We start from the raw sequence: 13,409 nt of genomic DNA on the forward strand, positions 1-13,409 counted from the left end.
CCTGATGCTGGGCATTCCCCGTGGGAGGGGATTCCCCATATTCCCCCTTTGGGAGGTCCCAGGGTGACTCTCTCTCTGCATCGCGGCGGGCCTGTTCCTTTGGGGCTCCTCCCTGCCACCCCCTGACCGGCTCTTTACAAACTCATCAGCCAGCTGCCCGGCGTGTCGCGGGTTCTCTGGCTTTCTGTCCACCAACCACAGCCTCAGGTCAGATGGGCACCGCTCATACAGTTGCTCCAGTACCAGCAGTTTAATCAGGTCCTCCTTCGTCTGGGCCCCACCAGCCCACTTGCTGGCGTATCTTTCCATGCGGACGGCTAGTTGCAGATATGAGATCTCAGGGGTTTTATCTTGACTCCGGAACCTTTCCCGGTACATCTCAGGAGTCAGCCCAAACTCACGTAGCAGGGCCTTTTTGAATAGTTCGTAGTCCCCTTTCTCTGCCTCTCCCAGTTGGCGGTACAATGCCACGGATTTGGGGTCCAGTAAGGGGGTAAGGACCCGGAGTCTGTCCGCGGGATCAACCCGGTGCAGCTCGCAGGCCGTCTCAAAGGCCTCCAGGAAGTCATCCATGTCCTCCCCCTCCTTGTATGGGGCCATGATGCACTTATCAAAGCTCCGTGCAGTCCTGGGTCCCCCCTCACTCACTGCAGCCGGGGGTTCGCTGCCCTTCAATCTCGCCAGTTCCAGGTCATGCTGACGCTGTCTCTCATTCTCCTGTCTCTGTCTCTCTTTCTCCTCCCGTTCATGCTGTCTCTGTTTTTCTTCACGCTGATGCTGTCTCTCTTTCTCCTCCCGTTCATGCTGTCTCTGTCGTTCACGATCCTCCAGCTCTCTCAGTTTTAGCTCTTTCTCCCATTCCAGCCAATTCCGCTCCACGGATGCCGAACGTCGCCGGGAGGATCCTCTGCTGGCCGGCGGGCTTCGCCGGGGGGATCCCCTGCTGGCCGGGGGGGTCACGGCGCCTTCGGTATTTGCTGGGCTCCTCCCCACCCTTCCCCTAGGCATAGGAAGGAGGGGTCTCGGGAAGCCCTCAGCAGCCGGCTGACCACTCCCAGCTGGGACAGACACTGGTGCCTGCGCTGCATTTGCCAGGCTGCTTCCCTGAGACACAGGGATCAGTTCATTCGCGCGATCTTCCGCCTCCAGCCGGGCAATGAGCTGTTCTTTGGTGAGCCTCCCACTGCGCAGCCGCCTCTGCTTGCACAGCTCCACCAGGTCGCTCTTAAGCCGCTTGGCATACATCTTCCTGCAGGCCACTCACCGGCCTGTGTGCTCACAGCTCCCCGCAGTTCCCAGGGGGACCCCTAGTGTGCCAGCCCTTCTCGAGGTCACCACCTCTCTGCCAGGGTCGAGCTGCAGACTCCTCCGCCCCTGGGACCACTCGCTGCGATCCCCCCGGGGGACCCTGTTACTGCAAAAGTCCTTCTCGCTGGTCACACACTCCCAGGGGTAATAACCGTCTCTCTCCCACTCTTCAGCAGGCCTGGTCCCCGTCAATCCCCCTTCGTTTTACTGCTCCCCAGTCACTTACTGCAGGAAGCGCCGTCCACGGGGTGCAGTAGATCCCGCCGCTGCCACCAGTTGTCGCGGATTGTGGGGGAGTTAGGGCCCTGCACCCCTCTTCCCGAGATTCACTGCGACTCTCAACCAGCCAGTAAAGCAGAAGGTTTATTTAAGGACAGGAACACAGTCTCAAGCAGAGCGTGTAGGTACGACCAGACCCCCTCAATTAGGTCCCTCTGGGAGGTTCAGGGAGCTTAGACCCCAGCTTGGGGTTCCCTGCGTTGCACCACCCAGCCCCAACCGAAACTAAACTCCCAGCCCCTCCCGCTGCTCCTCTCCTTTGTTCAGTCTCCTGGGCAGAAGGTGTTAATTCTCCCCACCCCCGTTCCTGGCTCAGGTTACAGCTCAGGTAGCTTCCTTCAAGGGAAGTCCCACATCCCCACTGCAACCCCCCTGCAACATTCCCAGGTCAAATCTGCCCTGCTCCCTGCTCCGTCACAACGTATTTCTAGCTTAACACTTTATTCCTCAGTTTACCAAACTTTATTTAAAATGTGTCAAAAGCCTTGCAAAAGTCCCGGTATATTATGTCCACTGCATTCCCCCATCCACCAACCAGTTACCCTGTCAAAGCAGGAAATCAGGCTGGTTTGGCATGATTTGTTCTTAGTAAATCCAGGCTGGCTGCTAGTGCTCACCCCTCATCCTCCAGATATTTGCAAGTTGAATGTTTTATACATGGCTCTAGTAGCTTCCCAGGTATGGAGGTCAGGCTGACTGGTCTGTAGTTCCTCGGCTCCTCCTTCTCCCCTTTTTAAAGATGGGCACAACATTAGCCCTTCTCCAGTCTTCCAGGACCTCTCCTGTCATCCAGGAGTTTGTATATATCCTTGCCAGTGGCTCCAAGATTTCTTCAGCTAATTCCTTCAAATTGGCCAGAAGATCTGACATGTTCTTTCCTTATCCCGATCTGCATCTCTTCCCCTTTATTGTCTGTGGTAACGTCACTACTCATCCGTCACATGTTATTTGTGTGAGAAGACTGAAGCGAAGTAGGCATTGAGCAGCTCTTGTCATCTTCCTACCCTATTGCTTCATCTCCCTGCTGAGGGTAACAAAGGCACAGAAAGCTCAACTCCTGCTGGTGACCTGAAGCCACGCGGGCCCATGTGCCACTAGCCCTTTACTACAGTGGTGCCAGCTGAACTCATTGCAGAGTAGCGCGGGTGTCACGGAGCCACAGGCCCGGCGCTCCGGAACTGCTGTCTGAAGCCAGCCAGGGCTCTGGGTAGCGTGACTCCCCTCGTGGCATGCTACTGTCCAGGGCAAGGAGCCACTTCGACTATGGCCTTCCTGGGCCTAACCTCGGAGCATTCAGCCCCCTGTTCTCACTAAATGCTTCCTGCAGGGGGTCCACCTGGACAGGACCCCTGGGGAAGCCAGAGGGCCCTGTACTCCACTCCACACTCAGCTGTGACCCTGTGACAAAGTGGGGATTTTCCCCTTGTTGTGTTATATGTGAGCCTGTGTTGTATGTTGTACGTGAGCCTATGTGAGTCTTACTGTTACTCATGAATACTGTGTGTGCCTCAGTTTCCCTGTGTATTGCACCAACGTCTAGGTGGTGGGAATAGGGGAGTGTGACTCCATGGGGGCTGCTCCAGCTGCCTGCACATAGGCTATGGCCCCTTCGTAACCTGAGCCCAGAAGGGGGCTGCGACCGGGTGACTGTGAGACAAAGGCTGGAGGAGGGACAAGAAGCGGGTTGGAGGCCGGGTGGCTGGAAGCTGGGCAGTCGTGTTGGGAGACTGGAAGAGTGGGGGGGATCCCGGGTATCTCGCCTGGGATTCCCCTGAGATGGATGAGGCTAAAGTCACTGATTTCTATGCTAACAAGCTCTGTTCTATGCTGTGATCCTGTCGACTAATAAACCTTCTGTTTTACCTGCTGGCTGAGAGAGTCACGGCTGACTGCGAAGTGGGGGTGCAGGACCCTCTGGCTTCCCCAGGGTAGGGTGACCAGATGTCCCGATTTTATAGGGACAGTCTCGATTTTTGGGGCTTTTTCTTATATCGGCTCCTATTACCTCCCATCCCCTGTCCTGATTTTTCACATTTGCTGTCTGGTCCCCCTACCCCAGGGGTCCCATTCAGGTGAGCCCGCCAAGGGGAGGCTCACGGTGGACAGGGATGCTGGATGCTCCGAGGTCAGACCCAGGAAGGCCAGAGCCGAGGAGGCTGTTTGCTCTGGGCAGCGTGCCCTGTGGGGAGACACGCCACCCCAGAGTCCTGGCTAGCTTCAGACAGAGCAGGTCCGGCGCATTGGGCCTGTGCTCCGCGACAGACTCTCAGCCAGCGAGTAACACGGAGGGTTTATTAGATGACAGGAACATAGCGTAGAACAGAGCTTGTTAGCACAGAAATCAGGACCATTCAGTAAAGTCCATCTTGGGCGGGGGGGAGCCTGGTGCTCCGGACTCCCCCCTACAAGTTCCCAAACAGGAGACTGACCCGCTTCCAGTGGCCTGACATCCGACATGCCCATCACCCCTCCTCCAGCCTTTGTCTTGCTTCCCGGGCAAGGTGTCACCTGTTCGCATCTCCCTCCTGGCTCTCCGGTTCAGCCATTGTCTACAGGCAGGCAGCTGGGCAGCCTCACCTGCCCTCAGGTCTCAGCAAAGGTCACACACCCTTATCCCCACCACCTAGACACTGGTGCGATACACAGGGAAACTGAGGCACACACAGTATTCATGCAAAATAGTAAAACTCACATACAACATAACAAGGGGAAAACCCCACTTCTTCAGTGGAAAAGTGTCCCATCTTGTTGTCAGTTGTCACTGTGACGGCCTGACTGAAGGGACGGAGAGAGAGAACCAGGAGTGCCCTTGTTCAAGGCCCCTCCCCCCAAGTATTCTGTTGCAATTGTGGACTACATGCATTCCTTCTCCTTTCCCACCCCACTCTATGAACATGTAATAGTGTCTGTAACTGTGCCTTTGTGGGACACAACTGAGAATACCAAATTCAGGACAAACTGCTGAGAAATAGGGCAGAGACACCCCAACACTGGAGGTTAGTCTCCCATAGGATATACCAAACCAGCAACAAAAGTAAACGTCTGTTTCACCACACTGCCTAACAAAAAGTCATAAAAGCAGTTTCCTTAGACATCCCAGTCCTTGTATTACCACCGAAAACACTAGATTTAAATATGAGTGGTTCTTTAAAACCAAATTGAATTGAATAATCAGGGTGGCCCATTTCAAACAATGTGGAGCCGGCCTGAGCCGCTCACCCGAGCCCTGCCCCCTCCTTCCCAGGTGGGGCTGGTGTCGCTGCTCACCTGTGCCCTGCCTGCCCCCCCATGTGAGGCTGGGGGTGGCATTGCTGCTCTCTCGAGCGCTGTCTGCCCTCTGCCTGAGCCCTGTCTCCCCCCTGTGCGGGGCTGGCATCGCCACTTCCCAGGCATTTGTCCCTTTGCTCTTGCCAGCTGATCCAGTCAGCAAACGCAAACGGGACAAAAGGCTACTTTTGCCAAAAAAGTCGGGACGGCCAGGACAGGGCTTAAAACAGGGACTGTCCCGGCCAAAAGGGGATGTCTGGTCACCTTATCTCAGATTCCCACTTATCCCAAAGCACCTTCCTGCCCTAGTTCTTAGCAAGACACCAGCCTGCCCACCACAGCCCTGCTCCATCCCTGGCTGTGAGAAGGGGGCCTTGTGCTTACCTAGAAAAGACCACCTGTCACGGAGTCCCCGGGCGATGCTCTGGAACTGCTCCCCACAAAGCAGTCAGGACTTTGGGGAGCCTCCTCTCCCTCGGAGCAGACTGTCTTCAGGCAAGAAGCTCACAGGGCTTCACCTCCTGGGTCTGACCTTGGAGCATTCAGCATATGCCCCTCCGTGCGCTTCCCACAGCGAGTCCACCCCGGCGGGGTCCTGGGGAAGCCAGAGGGTTCTGCACCCCCACTTCACAGTCAGACGTGACTCTCAGCCAGCCAGTAAAACAGAGGTTTATTCGATGACAGGAACTCGATCTAAAACAGAGCTTGTAGGTCCAGAGAACGGGACCCCTCAGCCGGGTCCATCTTGGGGCCCAGCGAGCCAGACACCCCCCCGTCTGCCCTCACTCCCGTCCCCAGCCAGCTTCAAACTGAACCCCCCTCCAGCCCCTCCTCCTCTGGGCTTTGTCCCTTTCCTGGGCCAGGAGGTCACCTGATCTTTTTGTTCACTTTTAGCTATTTCCTTGCAGGGGGGAAGGGCCCTGGCCATTTGTTGCCAGGGAGACAGAGTGTCGGCCATTTATGCACACTGGAGACTTAAGAAATGCATAGGGGAAACTGAGGCACCCACACAGTATTCAGAGGAAACATTAAGAACAGTCCCACTTCGTCACACCACCCCTTTTAACAAAATCTAGCAGGTTATTTGCAGCATGCGAGGAGCTGTGGCAGGGAGAACCCATCGCCAGGCAGGATGAGGAAATGCACGAACACTTACACCCGAGGCAGAAAGCCGGTTCCCCCCGGCTACAGACGGCTCCGTAAGAGCCACCGCAGCAGCCGTGCTGTGCCGCAGGGAAGCTCTCTGGGGGAAAACGGGGAAGTGGCATCTTGGACTGTGGTGCCTGTTTTCACTCTGGATTTAGCATTGTGCGCCGATGCGCAGTGTGGGAGTGCGACGTGCCGGCCACGCTGACCTAGAGCTCCCTGCCCACCATCCGTCAGGTGGGGCACTGCTTGCTAATCTCCCCGCAGGGGGAAAGCACCTCAGCCCCCAGGGAAGAGAGGCTCCTCGCCCCGTCCCCTCCCTCTCTGCCTCGGTGTTCTCGTCAACAGCAGGACTCTGCAGTGAGGGGGAAAGAACGGAGCCGGCTGCGGGGTAACGTACATGTCCTCCCTCGTATCCAGTAGGGCAGCAACGTCGCCCTGGCATGAGCCCGCTGGTGACAGGGCCCTGAGGACACTGATTTCACGGCCTGCGTGGAAATAGCGGCATTAGCGGAATTCCGCAGCTTTTTCCAATGCGGGGGAGGTGGAAGTGCACATCCCTGCTTCTGCACCGGTGCTGAGGCGGTGGCTGCTCGTGGGGCGTCACTGGGCTGGTCCCCTCCTGGAGGGGACAGGGAGGGGCAAGCGGGTCCTGTCCTGGGGCGTGGGGGGCTGAGCCCCACCTGGACGAGCAGCGAGAGCCAGCGCAGTGCGTACATCAGCAACATGGCGCCGGATGGGCCAGCCCGGGGCAGGGATCGGGGCCTGGCTCACCCTGCGCCCAGCTCCCGCTCAGGCTGCTGCTGTTTCCTGCCCAGCTGGCGGGGTTCGGGGGTGGCTGACGGCACAGAGCTTCGGGGCCTGGCCTGGCTCACACCAGTGCCTGCAGGCCGGGGAGACACTGGAGCGCTGGCTGTGAGGAGCTGAGACCCTGCAGAGACAATGGGCACCCGCTGACCAGTGACGAACACCGAGCGGCAGGGGCAGCTGTGGTGTGAACACGGCAAGGCTGGGTCGGGAGAACAAGGAGGTGAGAGGTGTCTGCTGAGAACTGGGCTCACAGACACGGCAGCTCCCTGAGGGCACAAAGCCAACGGGAACGTACATTTCTGAAGCCTTGTTAGGTTATTTTTAGCCAAGTTGCAGGTTTTTGTGCTTAATGCTAATGGGCTGCTCGTCCTCTGGGCACTTTTGTGTGTGTGCTTCGATCGTGCCCTGCCCCCACCCAGGATGACTGACTGACACCCCCCACCCCTTTGCCACTCTCTAACCCCACCCTCACCTCTGCCAATGGGCTGCAATGATTCCTTTAAAAAGTGAGCAGAGGCACATGATGGGCCATCCCACTCATTTTAAAAAAACCCATTAATTTCATTGATTGGCTCAGCGTGGCTATTTGAAGAGCAACATTCTTCTCTTTTGGATATGGTGAGGTGGTGTAGTGGGGCAGTTGCTCCACTTTGGCAGAGAAGGGGTTAAAGCAGGCTGGAGGGAGCCTGTGCAGAACCCGGCCAATCAGAGAAGGGAAGAAAGGCAGCCAATCAGGGCCAGGCTGGGCCCTATATAAAGGCTGCAAAGCAGAGGCAAGAGCAGTCTCTCCCTGACAAGCAAGGGAGGAGGGGGACTGGCCCCCAGGGATAGCCCCTGAGATAGAGCAGCGCTGGGCAGGCTCAGGGGAGCGGAGGGAAAGCTCCAGCCTGGTCCCTGCCGGGCTGAGACCTCTGGAAGGAAGGGCTGAGGAAGTCCCAGGGGAAGTGGCCCAGGGAGCGCGAGCAGTAGAGGGGAGAGAAGCAGGGCAGGACATGGCTGCTGCCAGAGGGTCCCTGGGCCGGGACCCAGCGTAGTGGATGGGCCTGAGTCCCCCCCTTACACTGCCCCTGGCCGTGGAGGAGCCTGGTCCAATGCAGACTGGGGCTGGCCCTGAGGCCGGGGGCTAGACTCTGGGGCTGCAGTTGGCCACGAGGGCAGGGCCAGATGGGACTGCGGATGCCCCCGGAAGGGGGAGAACTGAGTGGGGCACAGCCGGAGGGCTCTGTCCAGAAGAGGAGGCCGCAAGTCAGGGAACAACATGGGTCCCAGACAGCACCGCAGAGCAATGGGTGACACGCCACCTGCAGGGGGGGCTCCATGGCTGGACAGAGCTAATTCCTGGAGCAGCCAGCAGGAGGCGCCGCGGTGGTGAGTCTGCAGGTGTTACAGGTGGGTTGGGACTGGGGCGTCGCTGCTGCTACCCTGAGTAAACTGCATCCGTGCCCCTGCTGGGAGGAGTGGCCTGGGGGCGACTGGGGGCTGGAACATGTCCTCAGTGCCAGCCCTGCCGTGAGCGACAGACAGGACTCGTGGAACGGTGCCCTTGGCACTTACACTTATGTACTTACAAATACGGGGACAAGTCTGGTGTGGAAATCGTGTTGCTCACGTATTTATATATAAAAGTACAAGTGTGTGTGACACTATAGTGCACAGACCGCATCTCATTCCACGAAATGGGCATTCTTCTTCCATAGCACGTCATCTCCAACAGATCATCCTGAAGATGGTTCCTTCTTGGCAAAAGGGCCGAAGCTGAAGTCCGAGCCCCACCGCCCAAAGCGTGAGCCTCACCACCCAGGGCCAAAGCCCAAGGGCTTTAGCTTTGGCCTCCCCGCGTGAGCTGGTGGGGCACAGGCAGGCTCGGGCTTCAGTCCTCTGTCCGGAGGTCACGTCGCAATGTTTGTTGGCAGAAGGGGGTCGCGGTGCAATGAAGTTTGAGAACCCCTGGACTAGAGCATCCCCATTTCTGTTTGTTCTTACCTTGGCCTGCATGCCCCTAGTCTGTCCCCATCCAGCCCTTCACTTTCATACCTGTTCTGTATCGCTCACCTGGCCCCACCCCCTCCCTGCAGTATTGGAATCAAATGTGACTGACGGGAAACCCTCTGCTCTTCCCCCCGTCCCAGTGCTCGTCCCTCCACAGCGATGAACGGTTCGAAAGCCACTCGGCTGCTGGCTCTCATGTTGGCACGGCTGATGCAGGAGGAGATGCCTGTCCTGTTCTCTGCCTGCCTTGTTCTGCTGACGTCAGCCATGGCTGCGCTGAGCCCTGCTCCTGCTCTGAGCCGCTTTTCCCTGGGCGACTGGGCCTGCCCCTAGCAGCAAGTGCTGGGGATTTCTGGTGCCCAAGGGGTTCCCAGGAGTGGGTGGAGTAGCTGGGTCCATCCAGCCCAGGGTTCTCCCTCTCCCACAGTGTTCAGTCGGAGGGGGAGGTGGGGTCCTACCTGGCCAGCTCTCACCCCGCCCATGGAAACTGCTTACCTGTGTCTTGCATCTGGGCCACAAGTACAAGAGCCCTTGCATGTGGGTGCCTGAGGGCACAAGGCCTGGCCCTGCGGGGAGCCGGGCTATCGTAGGTCACCCCATTGTTCCTGTAGGCTCATCAGTGGGGATTAGCTGGGCCCTGGGGGGATGGGAGGGGCACCCACTAAATCTATCACTGTGTTTATGAAGTATCAGAGGGTAGCCGTGTTAGTCTGTATCGACAAAAACAACAAGGAGTCTGGTGGCACCTTAAAGACTAACAGATTTATTTGGGCATAAGCTTTCGTGAGTAAAAACCTCACTTCTTCGGATGCAACAAATGTGAACATCCTCCTGCAAAGCCAGTGACTGAAAATCACCCGGATCCCAGGTCTGGATCAAGCCAGAGTCATGTGCCCAGGCCCGAAAGGCCTGCTGGGCTGAGGGACAAGAGACTTTCCTGTCCTCTTCCCTTCTCCATGAACTACCAAGATTAAGCACTGCCACGGACAGCGGATTCTCCTCTTTCTGGGGAGGGGCTGGTAGAGCAGTGTCCTTGGTAGGTCATCGGATATCGGCCCTTAAAAATCAGTCTGATTTACATCTCTCTCGCTCCCCCTCCCCCCGCCCGGCAGGTTCGTTATGGCCTTTAGCAGCCGTTGAGAAAATCGCTGCCCTAGAAAGCAGAGCTCTATGGCCCGGGAGCAGCTTGTCCCAGGGTCCTTAGGGTGTAGGGGCCTAAGGACGTTAGGTGGCACATTCAGAGGTTCTAAGGCCAGACGGGACCATTAGACCATCTGGTCTGACCTGCTGTCTGGCCTGGGCCAGAGAATTTCACCAGTCGCCAGGAGTGCTGCCAGCCGCCCTAGGCAGCGGAAGGTCCCGCCCCCGAAATGCCACCCCCGGCAGAGGCAGCGGAAGGTCCTGCCCCCGAAATACTGCCGATGACCGGGGCAGCCGAAGATCCGGCTGCCGCGGTCGCTGCCCCCCAAATGTTAGCGTCCTAGGCGACCGCCTAGGTCACCTAATGGGTTGAGCCGGCCCTGCCAGTCGCCCTGTATTGAGCCCAATAACTTGTGTTCAGCTAAAGCATCTGCCAGAAGGGCCCCAGGCTGGATCCGCTGCCCTCGGGAGATGGAGGAGCCCCCGGTTCCCTGGGGAGTGTGTGCCAATGGGTAATGACCCGCCCTGGTCACAACTCTCGCCTAATTCTAGCTGGGATTTGTCTGGCTTCCGTGGGATTTGGGGGCCTGGCTCCCTGCGGTGCCTTTGAACATCCCAACCTCCATCTTGGCTCTAGCCGTTCGTGAGCTTTGATCTGCTCAAATTATCTCAGAATTGAAGTAGGGACAGAAAAGCTAATTCCAGTCTCCAGTTACCTGGTCAGTTAGGCCCGAGAACAGTTGTGGGAGTTGCTGAGGAATTACTATTTCAAAGGGCTGGCACAATTCAAACCAATGAGGAAACAGTCGCTGCCCCAGGGAGCTCCCAGTCTCAGGTAAATTTAAATCCGTTCCCAGGAATCCCTCTGTCTCCCGGCTAACGGCGTTCCTGATTGCAGAGAGCTGGGCTGGGGGTGAGCTAGCGGCAGCCTGCCACCTTCTCTAAGCTAGAACAGGCTCCATCCAGTCCTTTGGGTCCCTTCACTCAGATCCCACAGCCAAAGCGAATTGATCATTTGTAACCATTTGTTGAGCTGAGCATGTAGCATCGCTTACACTGGACCATGAGCTCTTTGGGCGAGGACTGTCATCTTCTTATGTCTTACTGTGCTAGCGCCCCACATTGTAACAGTAGTTCATGTTGTGACAGTGTACCCCATAAGGTTTTATGGGGAGGGGGTGCTTATAAATGTATGTATGACATAGCTGGAATATGTTTTGTGCTGCCTGTGCCATGTAACATATCTCCCTAAAGGTTATGGTCTACTATATCTATTCATCCTATTTGTACATATATATCATTTTCTACTCGAGGTTAAGAATTTGGGCTGTATGCTGGCTTGGTTTCTAAGTAAGGTCTGTGAGGCATTTGGTCAGCTTCTTTAGGAAGGAATTTGCCAGGTTAAGTACCTGATCAGGAGACACTTAGGGAACAATGCATCTTGGAATGCTCCAATCCACATGAGAAGTCTTCCTGGAGACATGCAAGATACCATGTGGACAATGGCGTCGGCCTGCAAAGACTGAGTCATGAAGGGACATGTGACTTGCCCAGGTGACCCCAGAACTCCATCTTGGAGCTGGACTTTGCATAGGAGAGAGGAGGGGGGAGTCTCCACCCACAAGAGAGAGTCTATTTAAACCTGTGGGAGACCCCTCCATTTTGTCTTCAGCTGACTAAAGAAGGAGCCTCTCCACCCCCGCCCCCCAGGATACTTGAAGGAGACTGAAACAAAGGACAGTAACTACAGGGGGTGTGAGTGATTGCTGGACCCAGGCTAAAAGGAGATTAGCCTGTAAAAGGGAGCACTCTGGAACTGGTGAGGAAATTATCTGTATTCAGTTTGATTAGGCATAGATCTGCGCATTTTATTTTATTTTGCTTGGTGACTTACTTTGTTCTGTCTGTTACTACTTTGAACCGCTTAAATCCTACTGTCTGTATTTAATAAAATCACTTTTTATTTAGTAATTTACTCAGAGTATGTATTAATAGCTGAGGGAGCAAACAACTGTGCATATCTCTCTATCAGTGTTATAGAGGGTGAACAATTTATGAGTTTGCCCTGCATAAGCTTTATGCAGGGTAAAACGGATTTATCTGGGTTTAGACCCCATTGGGAGTTGGGCATCTGAGTGCTAAAGACAAGCACGCTACTGCGAGCTGTTTTCAGGTAAACTTGCAGCTTTGGGACAAGTGATTCAGACCCTGGATCTGTGTTGGAGCCAGACAGGAGTGTCTGGCTCAGCAAGACAGGGTGCTGGAGTCCTGAGCTGGCAGGGAAAGCAGAAGCAGGGGTAGTCTTTGCACATCGGGTGGCAGCTCCCAAGGGGGTTTCTGTGATCCAACCCGTCACACATGTGTCAAGTATCAAAGGGGGAGCCGTGTTAGTCTGGATCTGTAAAAAGCAACAGAGTCTTGTGGCACCTTTAAGACTAACAGACGTATTGGAGCATAAGCTTTCATGGGGAAATGCCCACTTCGGGTGATGCATCCAAAAAAGTGCTTATGCTCCAATACATCTGTTAGTCTTAAAGGTGCCACAGGACCCTCTGTTGCTTTTTAGTAGTTCATGTGTAAGCCGGGTCTGAACGAATGCTTCCCTGACAGCTGGCTGGGAGGGGAAGAGACGATGGGTGTGTTTATGTAAATAGTTTGCTCCTGCTCGGTTTACATATTCAGCACATACAGCGGTGTCAGTGATCAACTTAGGCTGGTGTTGGTAGAAATCACCTTTAGGACTGAATGCAGGGTAGTGAAATACAGTTACCAATGTTGTAATTATTGTAGGAATACAGGAAAGCAGGATAGTCCTTAACCTGTCCCAAATGAGGCGGCCACCGTCAGTGGAAAGAACCTCATTAAACCAACAGGAGTACTTGTGGCACCTTAGAGACTAACAAATTTATTAGAAGCTTTTGTGGGCTACAACCCACTTCTTCAGATGCATAGAATGGAACATATATTGAGGAGATATATACACACACATACAGAGAGCATGAACAGGTGGGAGTTGTCTTACCAACTCTGAGAGGCCAATTAAGTAAGAGGAAAAAACCTTTTTGAAGTGATAATCAAGCTAGCCCAGTACAGACAGTTTGATAAGAAGTGTGAGAATACTTACAAGGGGAGAGAGATTCAATGTTTGTAATGGCTCAGCCTTTCCCAGTCCTTATTCAATCCTAAATTGAACCAAATTAAATTAAACCAGGGGCTCAAATGTCAGGTATCCCTAGTCAGGAGGCTGCTAAGCCCTCAAGGAACCCCCGCCCCCTGCTCAAAGAGTAGGGCTTGATAGGCTTTGTTAGGAGCTTCTTTGTTCTGTTCAATGCCCAATCAGAGCTGGACTCAGTTGTGGTAGGACTGTGTGTCTGCCCAGCCTGCAAAGAGCTGAACGTTACTAGGAGCTGTGCAGTGGTCTCTGCAGAGAGGCAGCAGACGGTGACTGACAGTCAGCTGGTGAACGAGTG

Source organism: Chrysemys picta, chromosome 11 (assembly GCF_011386835.1).
Source record: "Chrysemys picta bellii isolate R12L10 chromosome 11, ASM1138683v2, whole genome shotgun sequence".
Classification (NCBI taxonomy): domain Eukaryota; kingdom Metazoa; phylum Chordata; order Testudines; family Emydidae; genus Chrysemys; species Chrysemys picta.